Source organism: Ylistrum balloti, unplaced genomic scaffold (assembly GCF_031769215.1).
Source record: "Ylistrum balloti isolate Yb309-2 unplaced genomic scaffold, AGI_CSIRO_Ybal_v1 Utg369758, whole genome shotgun sequence".
NCBI classification, from domain to species: domain Eukaryota; kingdom Metazoa; phylum Mollusca; class Bivalvia; order Pectinida; family Pectinidae; genus Ylistrum; species Ylistrum balloti.
Genome location: NW_026781958.1, coordinates 988,973 through 1,001,884, shown reverse-complemented (window position 1 = coordinate 1,001,884; position 12,912 = coordinate 988,973). Strand labels below are relative to the sequence as shown.

The following is a 12,912-nucleotide window of genomic DNA, read 5'->3' as shown; positions in this document are numbered from 1 at the left end:
ACAAGTAGTTTTGCAGATAGGTTTTTTTTTTCATACAGGTTGCCTTTTTTATAAGGCAGTTTTCATCAGATATAAAATTATAACACTACGGGCAGTTTTGTTTTTAAAGAGTAATGATATATCTACTAAAGAATTTCTTTCTTAACAAGATGGCCTCCTTAATTATTGGTACATGTGTGAAGGAAAATAGTTTTTTTTATTTTGTTTATTTTGTATTAATTATTAGATTCTGTATCATGTGGTATATCATAATATCATAGATTAAACTAAATGCAAATTTTCATCTTTTCAGGAATGAGAAGCCAAAAAATGACACTTCAGCTTCCCAGACATTATAAGGTAAATATAATGCAATATTCACTTTGGATACAAGCATTTAATTTGATTTGTCTGATTCCCAAAGGTGTTTGGTTTTTATGGTTAACACTGTATGGACCTTGTTACTTCATTTGACAACTGGTGTTAACTTTTCATTAAAGATAATGCTACTCGTCCAAAGCAGCTGAAGGAATATTGATTAAATTTTACCTTGAATATTGTTGGTCCATTGGAACTCTTCATTGTTTAAATAAAATATGTAGCCACGTTAATTAGCTATGGGACAAAGCCTAAGAAGTGAAATAATGCAAACTTAAAAAAATCCTACTCCTTCAGTAAAGATAAAAGAATTTTAACCTAATTTCCTCTATAGCATGGGGATTCTATGTCGTATGACATATAGCTGAAAACCTTCAGCACCATTGTCCATGAGAGAAAGCCAGTCGGGGTATCAGTGAAAAATGTGACAGGCCCTTGGGGATGGTGGGCTCAATAAGCATGTCAATGTAACCATCTAAATCCTGCTGCCTTCTCTTTAAATGTCAGTAAAGTGACTTTAAATCTGATCTGGTCTAAAGGCTCCCTTGACACTACAAAGTAAACACACATAAAGAAAAAGCATGGCATCTAATTTGCAGGAACACTTGTACTTAAATCGAGACTGGATGAAACAAAAAACTTCTAACTCTGAATGGAGAAATTAGAAATTGTTTTTGATCATATAACCTTGGTTTTCCTAGTAACTGACATTTTGATCTCTGAAATACATGGATGAGGTGTAATTTTTGTAAGCACTTTTTAGACAATTCTGTTATTGATTCCGAGGGTGTCTTCATCTCTCGGTAAAAAAGGCTACATGGATAAATGAGTCGGATCATTTTCACAACATTTTGGATTTATACCATCTACCACAATTACCCATATCGTGCAATTACAGTTACCTGAAACTTTAGATACAATTACTTGGGTGTTTCACATTTTTTCTGTAGATTTACGGAAATTAACTTAAGTATCTAGTATGCAGATGGAAGATTTACTATCCACTGACAATGCTGTAAATAGCATTATCTTGTGGATTCTCAACTCAACAGTAGGCTACATTACTAAAAATAGATTCCTTAAATAAGCAGACATCTTTGTTCCTAATTGGCGTCTTACACTAATAATGAATTCTGTCATTAACCCGCATGCCTTCAAGTCTTACACATTCAGAGTAGAGTAGAGTCCGTGTTTTACCTCTAAATGGATTTTCTCATTAACTGCCTAATTAATCTTGTATTAATTGCTGCAGAATTAGTCTCAGTTTAATTGGTGAGCCTAAAAGAGTTTATTAAAGTCAGCTGTATATTAGTACTTCTGGAGGTAGTATACAGCAGTCATTGCTGATTACACCGTCGTGAACCATGACTTCAAAATGGCAAGAAACAACCAGCAATAAGACAATTTTGTAGACCTTAAAAACACAGGTCTTATTTCCAATACATTCTACCTTTTTTATGGATGTTTGATGTCCTGTCGCATTTATTATTTTCAAAAGGTCAAAATAAGGCTCAGATCTAGAGATTATTAAGAATAACATGGCATTTACATATTGTGATACTTGATCAAACACAGATACATACAGTTACTTGTCCTACCCTGTAATCACACAGATATACACAGTTACTGGTCCTACCCTGTAATCACTCAGATATACACAGTTATTGGTCCTACCCTGTAATCACACACAGATACACACAGTTACTGGTCCTACCCTGTAATCACTCAGATATACACAGTTATTGGTCCTACCCTGTAATCACACACAGATACACACAGTTACTTGTCCTACCCTGTAATCACACAGATACACACAGTTACTGGTCCTACCCTGTAATCACACAGATACACACAGTTACTGGTCCTACCCTGTGTCCTACCCTGTAATCACACAGATACACACAGTTACACACACAGATATACACAGTTACTGTAATCACACAGATACACACAGTACAATCACACAGATATACACAGTTACTTGTCCTACCCTGTAATCACACAGATACACACAGTTACTTGTCCTACCCTGTTATCACACAGATACACACAGTTACTGGTCCTACCCTGTAATCACACAGATACACACAGTTACTGGTCCTACACTGTAATCACACAGATACATACAGTTACTTGTCCTACCCTGTAATCACACAGATATACACAGTTACTTGTCCTACCCTGTAATTAAACATAGATACACCCCGGCCCTGCATGTTCTCTCTGATCTTACATCAACACGTGCCTAGTCTAGTTGCTGTCAGCCCCTGGCAGACATTACAGAGAAATATTTCTGAAATCATCAAATTTCCCTCCAGCTTTTAGGAGTCCTGTAGGACTGTATAGTATAGAAAAGCTTGCTTTTGATGAAAAATCAATTGTAATGCCATGAAGTAGAGGTAGGTATTTCCAAGGAACAATAGCAATGTTTGAAGGGTTCTCTAGCAGATGTATGATAGTTCATGACGGAATATCAGATACCCTGTCTGATCAATATACTGACATCTCTTCATCACAAGAGCAGTACCTCTACAAACCCATCAAAACCTCTCCCTGTACTCCTGTTAAGTACAGCAAACCATGGTTCGGGAGTCGCACTAGGATCTGTCCTGGTTAGTTTCTATGGTGTTGTCAAATTGTAGGAAATGTCTTCGTTTTGTCTCAGTTTCTATTATACCCCCATAACAAATTGGATTTAAGTGGGATTCTGGAAACAACTTGTCTGTACAACTGTCTGTAGACATGGTCTTGTCTGGACATTTTATGTCTCTGTGATCCTTTCTATTTCCCTGGCACATCGATGGCTCAACCACTGTCATGTGTGTATCTGGCAAACCAATCAAATTTTTTTGACAGAGTTATTGCCCTTTTTTGTACTTCAAGAGTACTACAACGTTGTCTAGACATCTTAATTCCTTCATAATTTGTATTTATTTCTCAGAATGAAAATGCAAATATCCATATCGCGTATATTGTTCTACAATTTTGTCCACACACCTTAATTTCCTAATAATTCTTTCTCATTTTAAACATGAATATGTTAAAATCCATATCCAGTGTATTGTTCTACGTTTTTCCAGACATTCTAATTCCGGCAGTTTTAAGAAGCATGAATGTTTAAAATAATCATGAAATAAATTTGATTAAGGCCCACTTTAAAAGTCAATTAAATGAGATGTGCTTGCAAAAGCATCAAGAACTAGGTGAGCAGTGCAGGCCCAATTGGGCCTCTTGTTTATAGCTTCTTACAGGACTATTGAGACACTGGCTGAGAGTAAGTACTTTGCAATAAGTTGTTTTCTGCTATTAATGTCAACAGTTGCTATAGTTACCAAGCATGATATACACATTTTCACATATAAAGCTACAGAAGATGGAGATAAATACTTTCTCCAAACTCAATCTGAAAATGTCTGGTATAGAAGAAAAGTTCATTATAATCCAAATCTGGGTCCTTGTTGGGTTTGAAATATAATTTAGTACTTATGGATCGTACTGTAAAATTGCAGATGGATTAAACATTAATGAATGCATTAGATCCGGGTATTGACTTGAGTGAAGTACAATCTTAATGATTGAACCTAAAGCGTAATAAACAGACAAGCTTTCATCTATCAGAGACAAGATGTCTTAAGGCTGCGGAACAGTTTCTAATTAAAAAACACAAACAAAATGAAAACTGCTCCAATACCATTTCTAGAATAATTACGCAAAAAAAACCAAACCAAATAGCACACATTTTTCTTTCTCAGCATTATTTTAATTGAAAAAATTGAAGTAAGAATAAGTGTTTTTAACAGATTTTAGAATACATAGCTAATGTTTCATGCCAGGATATCCTCTTTTGACTGAAATTTTTATTGGTAAAACATTTAAACAGGGAAAATTGTTTTAATCAGGTGGGATTTCGTAATAATTAAATAAACATCGGAGAAAATTTTTTTTCTGCACATTGGGAATTTTTAAGGATGGGATTGAAGTTTGTCATTCAAGGGTTGGAAGTATTGATCTTGGATCTCTGTCTGTGTCAGCTAGAATTGAACATGTCATTTAGAACTGTTCATGTCAAGTAAAACTTACCCAAAAGTATCTGTGTTACCTTTATGCATCACCTACAACTGTATGTGTCATGTTCATGTAACTGGGAACTTCATGTGTCTGTTTCAACTGTATGTGTCACTGGAACTTCATGTGTCTGCTACAACTGTATGTGTCACTGGGGATTTCATGTGTCTGCTTCAACTGTATGTGTCACTGGGACTTTATGTGTTTGCTACAACTGTATGTGTCACTGGGGACTTCATGTTTTTGCTACAACTGTATGTGTCACTGGGGACTTTGTGTGTCTGCCACAACTGTAAGTGTCATTTATGTGTCACTTGGGACTTTATGTGTCTGCTACAACTGTGTGTGTCACTTGGGACTTCATGTGTCTGCTACAACTGTATGTGTCACTTGGGACTTCATGTGTCTGCTACAACTGTATGTGTCACTGGGGACTTCATGTGTCTGCTACAACTGTATGTGTCACTTGGGACTTCATGTGTCTGCTACAACTGTATGTGTCACTGGGGATTTCATGTGTCTGCTTCAATTGTATGTGTCATTCATATGTCATCAACCATTGTATGTGTCAGTGGGGATTTCATGTGTCTGCTTCAATTGTATGTGTCATTCATATGTCATCAACCACTTTATGTGTCACTGGAAACTATATGTCTTCTACAACTGTATATGTCATACATGTGTGGGGTCTGAATATGCCACTATCAACTGTGTCTGTCACTGGGAATTTTCTCTATCTGTGGTTAATGTACAAGATACATCTGAATATGTTTGAAATCAAATATTTTTACAATGATTACTGATAAAAAAGTGGTGTATTTATTCTGTTGATTAGCTTTAATTAAGTCGTATTAATTTTGTGAACATGTATTGCAATGATTCTCTGTTCTGCCTCAGTAGTGATGTTTGGTTTTTGTAGAAGATTTGGTGTGTAATCTTTAAGTAAAGAAATTACATTATCTTTAATAAAAATTTTCCACCCTTGCTAAAACTACTAGACGGAGTATCCTTAAAAAATATGTGACTCTTAAAATAGATTGATCTGTCTCGGATTCTTGAAAATCTCTAATATTTTTAATTTGACTGATCAATCTCAGATCCTTAAAAGTCTGTGTCTCTTTAATTTGTCTGACTGATCTTGGATCTTTGAAAATCTGACTCTTTGATTAGATTGATCTATTTCAGATCCTTGAAAATGTGTGATTATTTGACTCTGGATCACTTCTGATGACTCCTCAGTCTACAGAGAATCCTTAAATTTTGTGATTCCATGATTTGTCTGGAGATCCTCTTAAAATGTCTTATTAAGTTTTCAAAATGATTATTGTAAAAGTTTTAATTCACCATACGTTTACTGGATTCAGGATTCATATAGACCCTGGATCTGTTGGGCTGAGATCCCTTAATGTATTGGACACTGTTGTTGATCCTTGAGGCTCTTAACCTTGTAAATCATCCCCTGGTATCACCCTTTAAAGTATTTGGACACAGTTGTTGATCCTTGAGGCTCTGTACCTTGTAAATCATCCCCTGACATCACCCTTTAATGTATTTGGACACTGTTGTGGATCTTTGAGGCTCTGTACCTTGTAAATCATCCCCTGACCATACCCTTTAATGTATTTGGACATTGTTGTTGATCCTTGAGGCTCTGTACCTTGTAAATCATCCCCCAACATCACCCTTTGATGTATTTGGACATTGTTGTTGATTCTTGAGGCTCTGTACCTTGTAAATCATCCCCTGACAACACCCTTTAATGTATTTGGACACTGTTGTTGATCCTTGAGGCTCTGTACCTTGTAAATCATCCCCTGGTATCATTACTGCTGGTTGGTGCTAGTTGGTATCCACTGGTGGCTATATAAAGGGCTGGTCTGGGTATCAGAGGAGTCTGTTTGTCAGCTTGCATGTCTGTAGATCAATAGGCTTTACATCCAACCATTTGGCCTTCCCAAGGAGACGGCAAGCTTTAGTGCTATGATGGAAAATGATTGCTTATGGCTACGTTTTCAATAAAGGAAAAACAGCGGGACTCAGGAGGTTAACTTGGTCCAAATTAAAACATATTGATATCTCATTTGTTTGTGTCTTCCGTGAGGTTCTACTACATTGTCAGCATGTCAGGTTACCAATACTGTTACTGTAAGTCGGCCTTCATAGGGAATATATATACATCTTTAAAGGGAATATGTGGGCTTTTCTCATGGATAAAAGGGCTCAAGTAAGGACTAGAATAGGGTCTGACTGAAGGTTGATATGGGAAGGGGATGGATTTTAGGGTCTGGATGGGCCTAGACTTCTGTATGGGCTTGTGGGGTATTTGAGGGCATTAACTGGGGCAGACAGACCTTTCAGGGCTTCTTGTTGCTGAACTTCATGGTCTAGGCTAAGGAAAGTCTGCATGATATGTAAGGAAATCATGAGGCTCGATAATGTGATGTCATAATTGAGGACACGCATTTTAAGATGTGTGTGCGGGCCTGTTAACGCTGATCAATATTGATACTTCTACTTTTGAACAAAGAAATGGAACAATCAAAGTCTTAATTGATAAAGGTATTACAGTGCATCTTCTTTGTCAGTCAGAACTGATGTTGGAAAAAAAAACTAGCTTTGGTAATTTACATGTATGAATGAGCTGTGATGTGTCTCTCTATCTGTCAGGTCGATGGCTATACATTGTACTGATTCAGCAGGAAGAATCCAGGCATGCTGCTCTGCATTGTATGTAGGCCACCATATGTGGTGGCTCTAGTAAGTTTACAAGATGTAGTGGTTCTTAATCTAGGTCACCACAACTGGAAGCCCTATATATAGGTCACAAGGTGTATGGTTCTTAATCTAGGTCACCACAACTGGAAGCCCTATATATAGGTCACAAGGTGTATGGTTCTTAATGTAGGTCACCACAAGTGGAAGCCCTGTATATAGGTCACAAGGTGTATGGTTCTTAATGTAGGTCACCACAAGTGGAGGCCCTGTATAAAGGTCACAAGGTGTATGGTTCTTAATGTAGGTCACCACAAGTGGAGGCCCTGTATATAGGTCACAAGGTGTATGGTTCTTAATGTAGGTCACCACAAGTGGAGGCCCTGTATATAGCCACAGGATGTAGTGGATCTAAATGTAGGTCACCACAAGTTGAGACTCTGCATGAAGATTACAAGATGTGGTAGTGCTATATAAAGGTTGTGTTGATTCTGGATGTAGGTAGTCAGGTTTATTGTTTTGATATGTACATGAAGGTCACAGATGTGTTATTTCTGTGAATGTCAACAGGTGTGATGATTGTGTATGTAGGTCACCGGGTTTGACTAGTGTGTATGTAGGTCACCAGGTTTGACCAGTCTGTATGTAGGTCATCAGGTTTGACTAGTCTGTATGTAGGTCACCAGGTTTGACCAGTCTGTATGAAGGTCCTTTCCTCAACCTGTTTATTCTTAAAGTTTCTTTCACTACATATACTTATCTCATAAAACATTTACTCATTTTATACACAAATTGTGCAATTTTGCTAAATGTTCACCTGGTTAAGTCTGCGAACAGTGTTACTGAGATATTATATTCATTCTTATGTATACCTACATGTGTACCTCTACATGGTGTTGGTGTACCTGTAAGTAAAATTAACACAGGTTAAAAAAATAGCATTGACCAGAGTTAGACTGCCATAATCCCAATTCATACATAATGGATAAATCTGCGCGTGTTGTGCCTTGATTAAAGGTGAGTTGTCACTCCCAAACACATCAGCACACACAACTCATGCCAGCCTCCAAAGCTACAGGTATCTTACTTTACCTTTACACAAATGGCCTTTTGAAAATGGATTATGTACACTGCTTCAGGTTGTTCATAAGCACATGTAGAAGTACTTAGCTAATGAGTTGGTTTGAGCCGTACTTTCATCTGTGGAGTGCGACTTTTCAATATTTTAAAGATTTTATCGGCTATATTTGCGTCATTTGTGTGCTTCACTACCAGTTTGGTTTTATTGAACTGAAGAGGATTGCATTCAGTGTATGTATATTGATTAAGTAAGACTAACGAAGTCATTTTAATGCATTGGTTTTATGTCAGAATGTATACTCCATCAATAGAAATAATTAATCGAACTATTGTTAATAAAATTATTTTCTTAATTCATTCTCAATGAATTCAGGTTTTTCGTGTTCGACTATAATAAAAATTTTATTTATACAATGCACAACACCATCAGTAAATCTAGACCTATTTCATATTCACAATCATTAAAATCACTTTTATCATTGTCATTCGCAATCTGAAAATTTTCATATCATTGTCAAAATGAAATGAAATTGTCTATCAGTCAATACTAAAGATTTTGAAATCTTAATCCCTCATCAAATTATTGATTGTTCCTACTGGAATATTGGTTAGATTTGGTCAGTTGTAAAAAGAAAATTAATGTTTTGTATAAATCCAGCAAACATAAACATCTCAAGCGTCTATACTGGAATGTACAGGAGTGCTGATTTTTTTGTCACTCAACACTTCACTGTGGAGGCATTTTTAGAATGTTTCTTTATCCAAAAAAATTCTTCATCTTTGCTTTTCTCATTTTTGATTAAAATTTGTTTGTTTTTGAAAACATTTTGTTAAGTATGTTATAAATCATCAGTCATTTTGCCTTAGATTTAAACTTACAAATGTTTTCATTCAACACATCATAAAGTTTGCATTCTTTAATTTTTTGTTTCCTGCAATGCTTCATTAGCTGCCTTCCAAGATAAAAAGTTTATTTGTTGGTTCGTACTGGTCAGCAGTGGTCAGTTTGTACAGTCTACATTGTATAATTGTTGTGTCACCTGTGGTTTCTGGGATTCATCCTTGACTCATGTTTTTCCTTCGAGACTACTGGTAACTCAGGACCTTATTATTTCTTAGTGTTGGGACTGGTCAGAATTTTGGAATTGGTGTTTTAGACTCACTTGAAAAAATCCTACAAAAGATGGTGATTACATACTACAATGATGAGATATTAAATTAGCGATATGTAATAGATGTCATTCTTATCCATGTTAACCTATTATCCTAAATCTCTGACATCCAAACAAACTAGATCTGTGTGTTCGGATTAAAAATATGCAGCTCGCTTTTTATTCTCGTAAACATTATTTCTATTTGACATATCAACCATACAAAAGACTAAAATATCACCTAACTATCTCTCAGCTAATATATCACCTAACTATCTCTCAGCTAAAATATCACCTAACAGTCTCCCAGCTAAAATATCCCCTAACAGTCCTCAGCTAAGATATCACCTAACAGTCTCCAAGCTAAAATATCACCTAACTGTCTCTCAGCTAAAATATCACCTAACTATCTCTCTGCTAAAATATCACCTAACAGTCTCCCAGCTAAAATATCACCTAACAGTCCTCAGCTAAAATATCACCTAACAGTCCTCAGCTAAAATATCACCTAACAGTCTCCCAGCTAAAATATCACCTAACAGTCTCCCAGCTAAAATATCACCTAACAGTCTCTCAGCTAAAATATCACCTAACAGTCTCCCAGCTAAAATATCACCCAAAAGTCCCCCCAGTTAAAATATCACCTAACAGTCTCCCAGCTAAAATATCACCTAACAGTCCTCAGCTAAAATATCACCTAACAGTCTCCCAGCTAAAATATCACCTAACAGTCTCCCACCTAACAGCTAAAATATCATAAAAGCTAAAATATCACCTAATAGTCTCCTAAAATATCTCCCAGCTAATATATCACCTAACAGTCCTCAGCTAAAATATCACCTAGCTGTCTCCCAGCTAAAATATCACCTAACAGTCCTCAGCTAAAATATCACCTAACAGTCCTCAGCTAAAATATCACCTAACAGTCTCCCAGCTAAAATATCACCTAACAGTCTCCCAGCTAAAATATCACCTAACAGTCCCCCAGCTAAAATATCACCTAACAGTCTCCCAGCTAAAATATCACCTAACAGTCCTCAGCTAAAATATCACCTAACAGTCTCCCAGCTAAAATATCACCTAACAGTCTCCCAGCTAAAATATCACCTAACAGTCTCCCAGCTAATATATCACCTAACAGTCCTCAGCTAAAATATCACCTAACTGTCTCTCAGCTAAAATATCACCTAACAGTCCTCAGCTAAAATATCATCTAACAGTCCTCAGCTAAAATATCACCTAACAGTCCTCAGCTAAAATATCACCTGACAGTCCTCAGCTAAAATATCACCTAACAGTCCTCAGCTAAAATATCACCTAACAGTCCTCAGCTAAAATATCACCTAACAGTCTCCCAGCTAATATATCACCTAAAAATATCACCTAACAGTCTCCCTAACAGTCAGCTAAATAGCAATATCACCTAACATATATCACCTAACAGTCCTCAGCTAAAATATCACCTAACAGTCCTCAGCTAAAATATCACCTAACAGTCCTCAGCTAAAATATCACCTAACAGTCCTCAGCTAAAATATCACCTAACAGTCCTCAGCTAAAATATCACCTAACAGTCCTCAGCTAAAATATCACCTAACAGTCTCCCAGCTAAAATATCACCTAACAGTCTCCCAGCTAAAATATCACCTAACAGTCCTCAGCTAAAATATCACCTAACAGTCTCCCAGCTAAAATATCACCTAACAGTCTCCCAGCTAAAATATCACCTAACAGTCTCCCAGCTCCCAGCTAAAATATCACCTAACAGTCCTCAGCTAAAATATCACCTAACAGTCTCCCAGCTAAAATATCACCTAACAGTCCCTCAGCTAAAATATCACCTAACAGTCTCCCAGCTAATATATCACCTAACAGTCCCCCCAGCTAAAATATCACCTAACAGTCTCCCAGCTAAAATAACACCTAACAGTCTCACAGCTAAAATATCACCTAACAGTCCCTCAGCTAAAATATCACCAACCAGTCTCCCAGCTAAAATATCACCTAACAGTCTCCTAGCTAATATATCACCTAACAGTCCTCAGCTAAAATATCACCTAACAGTCTCTCAGCTAAAATATCACCTAACAGTCTCTCAGCTAAAATATCACCAAACAGTCCCTCAGCTAAAATAATACCTATCAGTCTCTCGCCTACATCTGTATGGAGGTGTAGTGTAGGATATATGTGGGATGTTTTTATTGCATGAAATATTTAATACATGCACATAATATCAAAAGAGTTTTTTTGATATTTAGGAATATCTAAAAGAACCAGTTTAAAAATTCAGATGAATTCGAGGTCTGTAGAGCAATTTATGTTTGTTGGAATGACATGTCCTGGTATGGATTTCCGGCATGGTTTCATGTGTATGAACATGAATGTCAACATTTACGAAATGATATAAACAATAAAAAAGCTGAAGGTTTATACTGCTTTCATACCATCTACAGAGCAAAACATACTCATCAATACATGATGTCAATCAATAGACAACATTGGAATTTTAATGGCAATATCAGAAACACTTATCTAGGTCTAGGAATGAAAGCTCAGGATTTTTACAAAGAAAAAAAAAAGAAAAAGAAAAACAGATTTTTTTTTTTTTTTTTTAAATTTGTAACTATAATTGTGACACATAAGATCGACATCTGTCCTTGAATCTGTTGTTTGTCAGAAGTCTACACCATCCTATCTACTTCACAGATCTCTTCACCACTTTCATCAATTCTCCATTAATGCAATGTTATATGATCTAGGGATTACAGTCAAGGGAAGTTACTCTGTCTCAGGTAAAATAATTTTGGAATAAGCCCACAAATATACAAATTCAGATCTAAAGTCATGGGAATGGGATGGGCTTAATGCATGATGATGAAATCAAATTTCTTTGTAATTCTACTGAAGAGCAATAGATGTGGATGAGCTTATTACCAGACATGGGCTTATTGTCAAAGAAATACGGTAAGATGTTCTACAAGGACATAATTTACTCATAAATAAAATTTAAATGTTTCAATATTAATATTTCATCATCTTTATGTGAACTGCAACACACCATTTCCTAAGCTATGGCATATAGACAAAATAAATCATCAGTTTCTGCCATTATTTTTGTCTAGCCATGACAAAGGAACAAACACAAGACTTAAATGTTACTTTCCTGTCAGTGCAAACTTGAAAGTCCATTACACAAGCATACTTACCCAAATACACAAATACCCAGACCAAGAGCTCATTGGTTTTTAAAAAGAAGTTTTAAATTCTTAGCACATTTGACCTAAGTGACCTTGAATGTGCGGCAGTTGCCCTTTATACCAGCATTCAACTGTTCCATTATCATTCTGGGCCTCTTTGTTACTGAAGATCATGCCCTTGAAAATGCACCAAGAATATTCATTTGCAAAACAAAGGCAGCGGCAGCCTTTCATTCCAGCATACTATATAAAGAGTCCAGAAATCATTTGAAGATTTTAAGATATTTCCCCCACCCCGTCACCTTGGGTCACAGAAGAATTGGCTACTTATTAGAAGAAGTTATTTGAAT

At 36.2% G+C, this 12,912-nt stretch overlaps 1 protein-coding gene across 1 annotated transcript in view; it reads left to right on the top strand.

Moving 5' to 3' along the window:
- The first annotated feature begins 294 nt into the window (after positions 1-294).
- LOC132543537 (alpha-mannosidase 2-like) overlaps positions 295-12,912 on the top strand; it is a 32,017-nt gene continuing 19,399 nt past the window's right edge. Inside the window, exon 1 of the transcript XR_009553974.1 lies at positions 295-339. The gene's annotated coding sequence lies outside the window, so the exon portion shown is untranslated. The remainder of the gene's footprint in view (positions 340-12,912) is intronic.